This window comes from Haliotis rufescens, unplaced genomic scaffold (assembly GCF_023055435.1).
Source record: "Haliotis rufescens isolate VD_foot unplaced genomic scaffold, xgHalRufe1.0.p SCAF_17, whole genome shotgun sequence".
Classification (NCBI taxonomy): Eukaryota; Metazoa; Mollusca; class Gastropoda; order Lepetellida; family Haliotidae; genus Haliotis; species Haliotis rufescens.
Window position 1 is genome coordinate 24,257,166 of NW_025963857.1, and position 15,715 is coordinate 24,272,880.

The 15,715-nt window shown below is 39.7% G+C and overlaps 1 protein-coding gene across 1 annotated transcript in view; it reads left to right on the forward strand.

The window, feature by feature from the left end:
* Positions 1-8,479: 8,479 nt before the first annotated feature.
* Positions 8,480-15,715, forward strand: part of LOC124116340 (transmembrane protein 64-like) — a 40,817-nt gene continuing 33,581 nt past the window's right edge. The window contains exon 1 of the mRNA XM_046477640.2: positions 8,480-9,027. The gene's annotated coding sequence lies outside the window, so the exon portion shown is untranslated. The remainder of the gene's footprint in view (positions 9,028-15,715) is intronic.

Below are 15,715 nucleotides of genomic sequence, written 5' to 3' on the forward strand. Positions count from 1 at the left end.
GAAAACAAAATGCAGATATCATAATTACAACCTACCAAATTTATGTGTATAAATTTTAGGCAGCTTCCTTGTTCGAGGAATGTATCCGTGAATATCCACACAAAGGAACAATATTCCACCCGTCTACAGCTGTACAAAGAAAGTTACTCGATGCCACGTGTCTCAGTAACAATCAAATATTTTAAAAGATATATATCGTTTCGGGATATTATAACCCGTGTTCGTTTCTCAACTGATCGCTTGGATTGTTTCAGGTGTTTTACCGAACAACAGCGACTACTTGATAAGTACAACAGTAAAAATTCAAGGGATTTCTGGAGAACTATTGGAAGGATTGGAGTGGCAAACGACAGGGACACCAGCATTCCATGGGAAGTTCATTCCGGAGATAGCATATCTACAGACAAGCATGTTGTGTTAAATACGTGGAAGGTCAACTACAGCGAGCTGTTTGTAGCCGACACAAACTCTAAGTTTGATGAAAGACATTTCAAGAACATTTCTGAAGAACTGTTTCATAATAACGTAGTCATCGATGCTGTCTTCGACAAATCCAGTTTGAACGCTCCGATTACATCTGTAGAAGTCGAGAATGCAGTGTCAAGAACAAAATTCGGAAAAGCCACTGGTGGTGACTCCATACCAGCCGAAGCTCTTAAAAACGGAAGTTGCATCGAGATTCTTCTGAAGCTATTCAGGTACTGTTTTGAAAATAGAACCTGTCCTGACCTGTGGAAGCGTAGTATAATTCATCCGTTGAAGAAACCGAATAACGATCCCAGGGACCCGTTAGGCTATCGAGGTATTTCGCTTTTGTCGGTACCATGCAAGATCTACGCTGATATACTTAACAATAGACTTTCCAGTTGGTTAGAAGAAAACAACGTCTTGGCAGAGGAACAGAATGGCTTCCGTAAAAAGAGAGGTACTCAAGAGCATTTATTAACGCTGTATTCAGCCTTGCATAACAGAAAACTGTCCAAACAATCCACATTCGTCTGTTTTATAGATGCCATGAAAGCGTTCGACAAAGTGAACAGAGACTGCCTATGGTACAAACTCCGTAAACTAGGAATAGACGGAAAATTCTATGAAGCTGTTACGTCCATGTATGAAAACACTACAGGACAAGTCCGCGTCAATGGATATTTAACAGACCTGTTTAATGTTAACACCGGGGTGAGACAAGGTTGTGTCCTGTCACCTACGCTCTTTGCAGTTTTTATTAACGACCTGGCCAGTGAAATTAACTCTCTTCAATGTGGCGTCAGTGTTGGCGATTCGATGTTAAGTATACTCCTCTACGCAGACGATATTGCTTTGATTGCTCCAAACGAAGCCAGTTTACAACGTATGATGGACGTCGTCGCAAGGTGGTGCTCTAAGTGGCGTCTGCTGATAAACATCGACAAGACGAAGGTGGTTCACTTCCCACCAACAGGTGTGGAAAAGTCGAGCGCGTCGTTTGTTATTGGCACGGAAAAGATCAGTTTTGCCCACGCTTATAAGTATTTGGGATTGTGGTTTCAAGAACTCTTGGATCTAAATTATTGTGCTAAGGAACTTGCGAAGTCGGCAAATAGAGCTTTGGGAGTTCTCATTTGTAAATTCAAAGCGGTAGGAGGCATGGCGTATGATGTCTTCAACACATTGTACAGTAATTTGGTGCAACCAATTTTATCTTACGGCTCTGCGATCTGGGGTTTAAGAGAATTTAGATGCATTAATAATGTTTTACACCGCGCCTGCAGATTTTTCTTGGGCGTCGGAAATAAAACTCCCAACCTAGCTGTTCGTGGCGAGATGGGCTGGCTTTCGTCGATAACTCTTCAAAACTTAGAAACATTACGACTGTGGAAGAAAATAATATCTCTTGAATCTGATCGAAAGATTACTGTGATAGTGAACTGGTCTAAACGCTTCCGGAAATCATGGGTAAATTCTGCTGTGTCTTTGTTGAAAAGGTTTGATTCAAGTAATCTGGACATGTATAATATTGCTGAAAATGATTTCAAAGTTCTTAAGGACCGTATCATTGCCGCCGACGCTGACTCTTGGTGGGTGGATCTATGGAATGACAGGGGATTAACCAATGGGAACAAACTGCGGACCTACAGGCTATTCAAGGCATCCGCACACGTCGAGTCTTATGTCCGGAATATTCTGAACAGACAACAGCGTAGTGTTCTTGCAAAATTGAGATGTGCGACTTTACCTTTAGAAATTGAGCTCGGCAGATTCCGGCGACCGATTACCCCACTTAATGACCGTATATGTCAGTTCTGTGATGAACATCAAGTTGAAGACGAGACCCATTTCCTGATCAACTGTACCCTTTTCTCTGATATCCGCTACGACCTATGGAGAAAAGCCTGCATTGCCAATTCACAGTTTCTGAGTTTCCACCCTTGTGATCAACTTCGCTTCCTTATGCAGTGTGTCAGCTTGTGTAAACCTCTGGCCGCAACAGTGACGTCAATGTTTCTCCGGCGACAACGTGCCGGGCAGTGATGTATATAATGTGTATGTTTTTGTGAGTGATAGATGAGTATGTGGGTAGTGTTTGTATGTGATGTATGCGCACGTGATATTGAGTGGATGTGGTACACTGTATGTGTGATTGAAAATGAAATGCGTGTAATATTTATGTGTGTGTGTGTGCGTGCGTGCGTGCGTGCGTGTGTGCGTGCGTGCGTGCGTGTGTGTGTACTTTCGATTATGTTCGTGTATTATTCTTGCCAATTTATATAATGGATAATTTAATGATTTTAAGTGCCTCATAGATCCTTCATGGGTCGGCTGATGTTTTTATCAATCATACGTATGTATACGTGTAATGTTTTTTACTGTTTTTAAACACCAGGTGGCACTATAATAAAATAATTTTCTTCTTCTTTTCTTCTGTCAAGTCTCAATGGTCGGCTGAGAAAGCCCACGTGACAACTGTTTTCATAGCGTCCACGGTTCCTAAAAATTCCATTGAGTGATAGATAACAATGATCAATCAATCAACGTATAATCAGTTAACCCTTTGAACAAAGTATGTTGTTTTTACATCGGCACTTCGCGCCATGATATGAGTGTATTCCCTTTGTTTTAGTAAACCTAGACATGTAAACACTCACTCTTGACATATCCACTGTGCAAGATAACAGTGATTAATCAATCAACGTATCTTCTGTTAATCCTTTGATGACTAGGAACGATCCGTTGATTTACAAAAAAAGTAAATCAACTGATCATTCATCTCTTGCTGGGCTGCCACGTGCATATTACATAACACACATTTCACCTCACTTCAAACCTGGAGTTAGATTGAATAATTACCCCAGACACAATAAATGCCAAATGGGAACCTTTGTCAGGTAATATAAGTGGTGCTACCACTAATTGTACCTGTAATAAATTCATTAACTGAGCATCAAGTGAATGACGACAAATACACAAGTGTAGGGTTATACGAGAAAACGTGGATGACAACAAGGGAGTAGTAATCGTATTATCGACGCAATCGGAAATCCGAAAATGCTTCCACTGCATGGATACTGTTTTTAGTATTAAACTATAACCATCTGGGGTATTTCCATATGACGACATCCGATGAGCTCCCTTGTTCTTTTTGTCTGTTTGTTTAGGCTGAAGAAATGAATTAACATGCGCCCTTTGTCGAAATCTTTATAGATCACAGTTAACCAATCAGTGTTCAAAAATGCGTAAAACAAATATTGCCTCCAGCCTCCAAGTTTATTTAGCTGTCCTTGCAGACGGTACCCCAGTCTCTGGTCACGCTCAGTTGCGTTGCGTATCATCCGGGTACTCACGGGGGAAATACAATAACAAAGGCAACAACCAGTCCGTTAGATCAGTGCCCCTTTAACGCGGCTGGGGAGTTGTCGTTTTTGCATTTTATTACAATGAGAAAACCAAACTGTTACGATTTGAACGTAAGCTTCAAATATATAACAACGAGTATGCTATCTTAACATTCATTATTCAAATTTGTCTACCAATACATGATTAAATTGAAATAATGTCACAATTTACACAAGGCACGAAGTACATCGTTGATGCCTCCAGTGCAGATGGGCAATACACGGTGGCTCGAGTCTCTTCCTTATAGAATAACTGAAATGTGGATCGGATGATTACAATGGATGTAAACGATGGATAGTAACCGGATTGGACTCGAGTGAGCGAGTATGGTTTTACGTGCTTTTAGCAATAACCCAGCAGTATCATGGCTAGGGACACCAGAAATGGGCTTCGACGAGCGTGACGAGCGAATGCTTTAACCACTAGACTACCCCATCACCCCTTAAGTCATCTCGACCAGCATTCAAAGCAATCTATATAGGAACTCGACTTACTAGTTTCTTTCATTCACGTGACTATCACATAACACGACGCAATCGTGTGACAGTTTTGACCATTATATAAATTTTCATGAATATCAAATGGTAAACGTAATATATATTAAGATTAAAAAGACAAAATCTCAAATTTTATGTTTCTCCCGATCGTCCGTCATAATGGTACTTACGTTTTTGCGGAGGGGTCTGGTCGCGAAAAGCTGCAAAATTGACGATGCGGCGTTAAGCAATATTCACTCACTTACTCACTCACTCGGCACCAGGCAATACTGTTCCATGCATCTTCCCGAGGCAAGAGAGTTAACTGGCTAGAAAAGTCCAGTTTCCACCCTTGCCAAACTAGGCTGGAATTATGGAGTTAGATTTTGGCTGGACTAACGAGTCTATGCAAAGTCCAATCAAAATCCGGTTCGTAAACGGTCATGCAGATTTCTGTCGATTGCAGGATTTGCAAAGCATGTGCACCGCCAACCTGTTGTCAATAGATATTTTCCTTATCTTTTCATGTTTTTAATCAAGGTGCTCACGTAATTTGATGGACTTCGCGATGTAAGACCCGTTTTATCACAATATAGATCTTGATTATCGACCAGATCTTCTTGACTGGGCGCCGCAATTTTGTTTGAAGCAAATGCATGTGATACGAGAGGTGGAATCTGATTGGTCCATAGGAGAGGCATAGAAGGGACATAACTCTTAATAGCCACTGGTGGCGCTACGATCAAGTCCATGAATTCCAGCCAAGTTCGGCAAGGGTGGAAACTGGACTGTAAAAGTCAGTTAACTCCCTTGCCTCGGGAAGATGTGTTCCATGGGAACGGGAGACACATTCCCTTGAACCATCTCACGACGATTTCAAGTATTGTAATACTCATCCATAACTCCACAAACACCGGCTGAAAAGGAATAAGAATAGAATAATAATATCAGTACAGTAAAATACGTTTATAACGAACACGCTTACAACGAACTGACAGATATTACGAACTTCATTTTTGGTCCCGGCCATTTGTTGCATGGATGTTGTATATATGCTTATAACGAACTACGGTTATAACGAACTAAAATGAGTGGTCCATTTGAGTTCGTTATAACCGTAGTTTACTGTATGGACTTATTTATTCTGATTATCATGACGTAAACATATTGTTATAGTGAGTGAGGTACTGCTTTACGTCACATCGGCAATATTTCAGCCATACCGTGACGAGTGTTATATCTACGAGAACATCGTCATATGTACACTGTGCACATATTGAAGATATAAGGGTTTTTTTAACGCCATGCTTTTGAGGTACGGTTTGTGTGATTCATCTCGCGACACTGTATCTGAATAAAGGGCCGGGGACTGTCGTTCAAATATCCGTTTATTGACTTTGACATGACGAAAGAAGTGCCCACGAAAGACGTGCAGACTATGAAATACAGTAATACAGTTATATCGAACTCAACGGGACCACTAATTTTAGTTCGTTATAACCATAGTTATATAACATATATACAGCATAACTACAGCAAATAGTCGGGACAAAAAAGTACGTTCGTTATATTAAACGTAGTTCACTGTACATGAACGTGGGAAAGCAAGAAGTGAATGAAGCTGCTGTAAAATGTCCTCTTCATGGGAGACTTCTGTGAACATGTCCGTGGTCGCGTTTTCAACAACATAGGTGCAATGAACATATTACTAAGATGGTAACTTTCGTGTTCCTAACGTAAAAAATGCTTCGATCGATAAGGTAAGTGTCCAAATAGTTCGAACTTTAATTTCTTCTTTCTTTCAAAATGTGGATCAGAGAACAATGAGCACAGTGGACGGGATTGGTTGGTTGTTTGTTGTTTAAAGACGCACTCAGAAATATTCCAGCTACATGACGGCGGTCTGAAAAATATTCGAGTCTGACCAGACAATCCAGTGATTAATATCATGAGCATCGATCCACCAATTGTGATCAATGACATGCATCAACCAAGTCAGCGAGCCTGACCACCCGATCCTGTTAGTCGCCTCTTACGACAAGCATAGTCGCCTTTTACAACAAGCATGGGTTGCTGAAGACCTATTCTACCCCGGATCTTCACGGGTCTACAGTGGGCAAGAAGCTGGTCTACATTTTGTGTTGTTCTCATGCACATGCAATAAAGGCATGTTTGTAATAACGATCTCTTATCGTGTATATTTCTCCTAATACTGCCAGTCTTTAGAATGTTTGTTGCTTCCGATGCGGTGGGGTAGCCTAGAGGTTAAAGCGTTCGCTCGTCACACCAAAGTCTCGGGTTGGATTCCTCACATCGGTACAATGCTTGAACCCAATTTCTGTCCCCAGCCGTGATGTTGCTTGAATATTGCTAGAATGCGCAAAACCATACTCACTCACACACTTTATTCCGACCGATGTCGTGCACAAGCAGTATAGGAATGTTAAACTTTAACAGTAAAGCTGTACAGAGGGTTTCAAGGCCACGTTCTCTCCACCATATGTAGCTTTTCCAGCTCTCATCATTTTGTGAATGAATATTCTGCTTATAAAATAGCAATTTTAAAACATAACGTTCTATACTGAACAACAAAAGTTCCTGTGACACTGAATAAGATTTAATGCAAAGTTATGGTGTGTTTTTTAACCAAATCTGAAACAATTTCTGTTTGCAACAGATAAAAGACTCCTGTAAGTGTTCAACTGGTTTAATTTGCCATACTGACTTCAGAATGCATGGAAAGCATGCTTTTCTGTAGCAATTGCGTTTTTGTGACTTGATTCCATACATGTACTACAATATTGAAAACCACACATTACTTGTTTGAAAAATGCAATAAAATATTGGTGTCACAAGAACTTTTGTTGGTGAGTATATGTAGATTTACAGCCAGTAACATCCACTTTACTAATAGTATATTATTTGTACCGCCGAGAGATATCTATATGTATTTGATATTAAGAGCAGCAAACTTTCATTGGATTATCATTTAGACCATTATCTGAATTATCTGAATAAAGAAGTTTTCTTATCCATAAAAATTACTTCTTCATTATCTGATATCTTCAGAATTGAGAAACGATTTTGCGCACAAGAAAACACATAAAATAAACAATTGGGAACAAGAATAAACAATCTGACATACTTAAACATATTCTGTCATGACTGATCCGCCTCCGCGGTCTAGTGTTAGGGCGTCCCGGTCATACCAAAGACTTTTAAAGATGGTACTTGTTGTTACCCTGCCTGGCGCTCGGCATTAAGGGGTTCAAACAAGGACTGGTCGGCTCGGAGTCAGTATACTGTGTCTTAGTGGGGTATTCATGTTTAACTGCGGCCTAGTATCTCAGTGGGGTAGCACTATAAAATCGGCATTAGTCCTGACTAGAGTGAGTATGGTTTAACGCCGCTTTTAGCAATATTCCAGCAATATCACGGCGAATCGAACCCGGATCTTCTGCGTGACGGGTGAACGCTTTAACCACCAGGCTACCCCACCGCCCCCGTCCGGACTTGAAGAAGCAACCACCCGAACACACACACGTGCATTCACGCCGCTTTTTATGTGCAATAATCTTGGACGCGGTTAAACCCCATTTCACCTCACTGTCATGGTTGTATACAGGGTCGACGAGGACACTATTTACGTGGTTATCTAGCCGTAGCTATCGCCACCTATCTCAACGATATGACATGTCACAGTCGATGTATCACAATCATTTAAAGATGAGATAACACATATTTGTGGCAATAGTAGGAAGCCGTCGAATTATCTGGGACTTTGGATATCTCCTCCAACATTCATGCTTTCTAAATCGATTCACGACAATGTCGGATATGCGGGACAGCAGAGAGCACAGGTGGGCAACACGTGTACAGGTATACCACCACTGGTCAATTTGGTGGTTTAGTGGTCAATTTTATCTGTTAATTATTTTAGTTTCAGGCCTGTACTGGCTAGGATTTACATGCCGGACTTTCAAAACATTGTTTCAAAGCTTAGTTTAAGGGTCGAACTCGAGATAGCGGTGTCTAGGTTTGAACTGAGTTTGTTTGATCACTGGTATGAAAACTCAAAACACGACACAAACATTAGAGTGACCTCCCTTGGTACAACGTTGACAGGACCTGGAAAAAAAAGAGGATTTATTCGCAAATATTGTAGGTTGTGCATGAAGCTGGTCAACAACGTATCCAAACAACTATATCGAAGTGACAGTAATGCATCGAACTGGCGTGAGCTGAATATAGTTTTGTGCATGCCTCCCATGCCTCGGTGAACAAAAGATGTAAACAATTGACTGCAGCAGCGATGTTGGGCAGTGTTTAGATCTAGCCTACATCATGTAGCCTCGTCCTTCGCCGCATGCCGTTTGTCAGATCAAAGCGATTGTAATAGACACGTGTAGATAACGGTGCATCGGTTCACTAGGCAACAGGTCCCGGGCGTCAGTTGACGTGGACAAGCATGTGAATATATGGCGAAATGATCTCATGACGAAAGACAATCATTTGTTAGAGCTAATCAGACGAGTCGACAAGTGGGTGAAGTGCGCGCGTAACTCCGCGCAATAACGTTCGCGCACTGTATAAGGCTGATTGCCATGGTCTAAATAGATATATGGAAGGACAGTTGTCAGCGTTACCAAGCATGTTCAACTGAAACAAGTCATAACAGGTAAGGTTTAGCAAAGACGTATACATAGGCATACTGGTTTTAGTTACGTAATAATATAAATTGCCATGATGTTCAGGTGCAAAACTATTTTTTAGAATTATGAATTAATCATAAGAATTAACAGCCTGTGAAATTTATGCTAGTCTGCTAGCCTCAGAATACTAAATTCTGCTAAGACAACTAAAAATGAAGTGATGACGGGGATAGCCCACTGCCCGGGGCCTGGTTGGTTAATGTTAAAGATATCAGCCAAGATATCCTAAGGACCAGTAGCATATCAAACATTTTCCGTGATTTTGGAGGGTATTGCTGTATGTTATCATTATTTGAGCTTGTAGACTTTCTTGGTTAATTTCTATCCCTGTGATGGTTGTCCTCAAAGGCTAGTAACATTTTACGTCTATAACAACAATTAAGTTCTCAATGCTGTAAAATTAGTACAAGTCAGTCTAGCAGGACGAGCTATTCACTCTGAGGACTAGGGACGTGTTTTGCACTAGTCCTCTAGACTCATCTAAAAAGAATAAATATTTCTTAGGCTGTAGGCCTGGGATGGGTACCCGGGTCGGGTTGGTACTGAGTAGGGCCCGAGTACCCACAGGACTACCCGGACCCGGTTGATATATTGTGTCATGACTAAACTTATCTCGAAATCTATGGTCACACTACAAGTCATCAATGTTTGTTTTTCTTTCTGACTATGCACCCATTCCTTCTGATTTTTCACGTGGTTGAATAAAGATATAACTTAAGTCAACTTCAGTGTATGCATGACCAGATTGTTTAATACATGTATCTAAATACGTTTTGCCAGGGCTATGCTAAAAAAGTTCCCAATCGGACATTTTGAGACATCTCCTGAGACCTACAGCGGGTACCCGGGTAGGATAGGGTAATTGGGGGCCTGGTACCCGGGTGGTAAATTTGGACTCGTCCCAGCCCTATTAGGCTGACTATCCTCTTGTATTACTGCATACTAGAACTCTTGTTATGTTGAATGATTGTGTTATACTAATTTATTGTTTTATCATGATTCCTGGTCAACACAGTACGAGTGCCCATAGTACATAAGAAGGTTCAATTCAGTGTTTTTGAAGGCCTATTCCACTTTATTTTCAATAGAGACTTTGCAAAAATTCAATATGATAAAAACATGATAAACGGGGTAGAACCTCTCTAGGGCACCTTGTTTGATGGTAAGAAATGGTTATTCAGAAACCTTGATGCTTCAGTAGTGTTGTCATCATATATGCGTGGAAGAACCCATTTGTTGATATTTGATTCCTCTTGACAAATTAAAAATGAATTCAGCGTTAGAAATTGGCTATAGTCCAATATTGTCCTAACCAATCTGCTTGATAGTTAGGTATCATTAGGACTTGTATTAAGGCCATTATTAAGGTTTTTTCTATATGTTAATATTTACTTTCTATTGCTGGTATGTAAATTAATCATAATGTCTTTGATAGACATTTAGAAGTTGAAAGAACATGAACATGATGAATACATGACACGTTTTATGGATAACAACTTCTTTTATTGTTTGTTACGATGTTTCAGAGATACTTCTCTCCCCTTCATCAGGTGAATACTGAATAAGCACATGGAATTGAAATATACATGATATGTTTCCAAAATAAAAAAAAGAGGAAACTTCAATTAAGAAGCTATTGAAATCCAAAGAAAGAAGCCAGCCATTAACAGAGACAAAGGCATCTGCCAACTGAGCGTGCACTGCGCTTTAATCACATCATCAACCACAAATTGACATCGTGATTGCCTTATTGTTAGTGTGACCATTATCAGCCCCTTGTTACCACACTCAACTCAATCACTACACATTCATTGTGCTTAATTGGCTTCTCTCCTCAGCTCTCAAAGTTGCATCACTTGCAACTAATTTGGTTGCCATGGCGGTTGAAATGTCCAATTAGCGACCAATATGATTTCACCAGTCGCCAATTGGCTTCATGGAAATATCAAGACGGCAACCTGATATTATTAACTGCGTTGTGCAGAAATGTAATGCATTAATAAATTCTGATCGATGAACTAAAAATTTATTTTAAAATTTTTTAAAAGGAACATGAGAATTGTAAGGTAAATATTAATCTATAATCTTGTGAAGTATTTACAACAACGTAAATAACAACAATGTTTGTTACATCAAACGTAAGAATCAGTATTGCTGCAGTTAGGCAGATTAGATATGCTTTAAGAGTATATACCGTATTTCCTCTATTAGACGCCCAGGCTTCTATTCATTTCGGACAACCCTTTGACCCTGCGTCAATTAGAGGCCCGGCTTCTATTAATATCCCCATTTCACTATGACCACCAATGTCCCGAATCGTCACGAAATGGAAATATTTTGTGTTTGTGTTCGCAGATATCCGTCCCAAAAAGGGATCATTAATTGTATCAATTGATCGACCCGGCGTCTATTATAGGCCCGGCTTCTATTTTTTGCACTGTACAATTGACCCGGCTTCTATTAGAGGCTGGCGTCTATTAGAGGCCCGGCGTCTAGTAGAGGAAATACGGTACATTACTGACTAAATAATCTTGAAGTTTGGCTCCTTGATCATGTTAAATTTTACCTGGGTTCTTGGATTTCACATTGGTTGCCTTAAAACAATTGTTAGGAGCCAATGGCTCCTCAGGAACAAAAATAACTTTGAGGCCTGCCCCTGTTAATCTCATTGGCTTTGTCACTAAATTGTTATGTTATACATTAATCCCACCCTGTGTAAACATATCATCATGTTTATATATTAACTCCATGTACTTAAGCAGCATTCACAGGAGCAAGAAGCAGCACTGAAACCTCCTAACGGAATAAGAGAAGTTGTTATCCATAAAAAGTGTTATGTATTTACGTTAATCGTCTTGCTCCTTTTGGAATGTGTGAATCGGTAAGAAACATCAGAAGAAAATCCCCTCAACTACTTATGGTTTTTAATAAGCAAATCTTCTATCCAAGGATTAAAATATTTACGTCTACTTCCTTGGCTACAGGGCATGTTTAGGGCATGGTGCACAAATCTGTCTCTTGAGGCAATGTTGATAGACATTGAGGTCGAGGGGATGCGTCTCTTCTGGGGTGTAACACTAGGACTGGTTGGCTAGGAGTCTGTACACTGTGTCTGAGTAGGGTATCTATGTTAATCTGTGGCATGGTATCTTGGGCTAGTGCTATAAAACCAACACAACACACAAACTTAAACACAATGTTAAACCCCACTTCTTCTCCTCTTCATCGTGGATGCTACACTTACCACATACCTGATGAGTGATCATGAGCATGATAAAGTCATGCAACTTTTATTCAAAACTTGTACTATTCCCTCAAATTCCCTCAAATTAACTTGACTTGCTGAAAGTGAAAGTTTGTAATTTATTTCATTATTGACAGAACCCTAATAAATACACTTGTTTACATATATTCTCAATACATTATTTTTTATATCCTTGGGTTTTCAAGCCACTAAGCATGCTAAGGAGTATTTCTGATTTCGTGTCTAATAACAATCCCAATACACTGAAATTAAGTCTTTTCTTTGAGAACATTATTTCGGTTACCACTTGGATGGTCAAATGACCATGTCTTGTTAATTTCATAGTGATAATACTAGGTCTGGGACGAGTCCAAATTTACTACCCGGGTACCCACCTCCCTATTATCCGACCCTACCCGGGTACCCGCTGTAGGTCTAAGAGATGGGTACAAAATGTCTGATTGGGAATAGTTTGACCGTATACCCTGGACAAAATGTAATTAGATACACATAAAAAATTATCTGGGCATGCATACACTGAAGTTGACTGAAGATTTATCTTTATTCAAACATATAAAAGTCAGAAGGAATGTGTGCATAGTCGGGAAGAAATGCAAACATTAGTGACTCTAAGTGTAACCAAATAGCTCGAGATAATTTTTGTAATTAAACAATATATCACATGACTAACCACAGGTCGTGGTAGTCCTGTGGGTACCCGGGTCCTTCCCAGTACCCACCCGAGTACCCGAGTACCCGAGTACCCGAGTTACCCATCCCTGCCCGAGATAATACCTCGATGAGTGAGACGAGGCAATCAGGAGCCATCTTGTTACCGTCACGTCTTCAAGCCCCTCCATTACTGCCAAGATAAAAACAAAAGCTCACATGACATTACAGACAAGAAGTTTACAAACAGCAGCCGATACATTATTAGTGCATATGATTGTTCTGGATCAAGTTTAATTGAGTGAGATGTGCATAAGTGAAAAGTTTTGAGGTATGTTTTCTTTACTTATTGAATATCTACCCGTGTAGCTTAATTCGTAACATAGCTTCAGTGGCTAGTGGCGAACACTTTGCTGTCAGTCTTCAGTGGGCTTTGAAGCGTCATTAACAGCGGTAGAAACTAACAGTTTCAGTCCACTAGTCCTTATAATGATAGCATATAGCAAAACCTTTAAAAAAGTCAAAATTCTACTAGTCCTTAGGATACCTTTACTATTGGGCAGTTTGGCAAGGACTTTAGGATTAGTGCCAATTTCTAACCCTGCATTAAGCGCGTAGTGACGTATGGTTTAACTTTAAAGGCTCGAAAAAGGATGAGGCTTGAAAACATGACACGGGGATATATAATAGATTATGTATATGCCTGGGATGATACAGCAACTGTGCGATCCGATACGTATCACGATACCTTGCTCACGATCCGATATGTATCACGATACTTGCATGTGCTGTTATCTGTGGTGTGTAAGCCATCTTTTTCATAGACAGGATGGCCAAATACCTGGCACTCGGATGATTTACAGTTGGCAGTGTCAAGTATGGCACAACAAATGAAAATATTTATGTTTTCACTCTTAACTTGCCCTACTGATAAGTGTTTAGCATGTTTAGTGGAACAGCTATTAAAGCAAACATTTAAGGTCAGAATCAATATTTTTAACTTAGTGTACGACTGTAATCGATACTTGTATAGGGAAGTCAAAAATCTCGATGCATCAGTGTATCATTCCACCTCTAAAAGATTGTATTGTTGTATTGAAGTAAATGTTGTTGAATCTTTGTATCATGGTTATTGGGGGACTCTTAATATCGTGCAGTCTCATAATTTATCATGATCATGCTACACACTGTTAATGCTGCACACTGTTCAGGCCTCAAAGTTGAAATTTTTACCCAAGTATTTTTTTCCAGGTAGCGGTAAAATTAAGAAGTCAAGCCAATAGTATAGCTAGCCCAAAGCATTTGAAATTATCTTTGATCAAATAACTTTTATTGTATATTAGTGGAAACTGTACTTGAGTTTTGTTATTTGTGACTCGAACAGTGATGTAATTTATGTTAGTAGATTATATAGGTATATCCTTGCTTATCCAATAAACTATCTACTAAAATAAAATACAAATTACTTTAATATTTATATATTTCGGTTCACTGTTGACTTTAGGAGGAATTATTTGTTTGTACAATTAGTAGCAGACATGTTTATTTTTGTGTCTAAATATGTGTAGCAATAGAATTTAGTCGCCACAAAATATTTTTCAAGGTAGTGATTTGGCTACCTCTAAATTTTAGACAATAGACAAATTGAAATTTAGGTCGCATTGACGACTGTTTAAGTCGCAACTTGGAGGCCTGCTGTTAATGCCATTCATGAATAAGTTACCCGGTAAGTTATATGTTTGGATTTTTTTCCTTTTGTTCAAGAGTATTGCACTGATATAACAACGTGCATACACATGTGTGTGTGGCTGCTTGTACTAGTCCAGACTAATGCCGGTTTTATATTGCTTGCCAACTGAGATCAGTCGAGATATGTCGTAAATTAAACATGGATACCCTACTCAGACACAGTATACTGACTCAGAGCAGACCTGAACTTGTTTTTAACCCCATACTGCCAAACACAAGGTAGAGTATCGAGTGCCATCTTTTAACGTCTTGTCTTGTAGTCAGACATGGGGATCGAACCGCTGACCTTCAGCTATCCAGGCAGGTGCTCTTTCCACAGAAGCAGTCATTCATTAATAGACATGACAGATATCAGTTTAGGATGTTAATGAACCACTACTGTTTGTGCAACATAATTGACTTTGTTTGTAGTGATTATCTTGGATTCCTAAATTCAATAGTGCGGTGTACATGATCAGGATAAAATACTCACAACATGACCCCAAACCCGTTCACTCATTACCTTGTAACAGCAAAATAATGAGAGAATTGTTTTGAGTTTGGATCTTGTTTTGATCACCTGATCGCTCATTAATTTACTGACAACGCGTTTGGAGGCCAGGTTAGAATAGTTCCCTAGCAACCCATGCTTGTTGTGAGAGGATCAGGACTTAATGGATCAGCATGGGTCGATTTAACTGCTAGCCCATTCACCTGTGGCCAGTTAAAATTACAAAAGGCTTGCTGAAACATTAAGTAGATGGGCCGTCTGGCTGGTCAAAATTTCACCCTTCTCTGTGAATGATTAATTTCCTAAGAGGACACTGATCGTGAATCATGTAATTTCGATGCGAAAATATTTATGGGGGATGAGGTCGTGCGAATGGTTAACATAAACATCATCTTGGTAGAATTACACAACCGTCGGCCATTTTTTAATGTTCTGTACAACAACAACATCTTTATTTGCTCATAAAGTGAGGCAAATGGAAGCCAAATTTATTCGTAGAGCG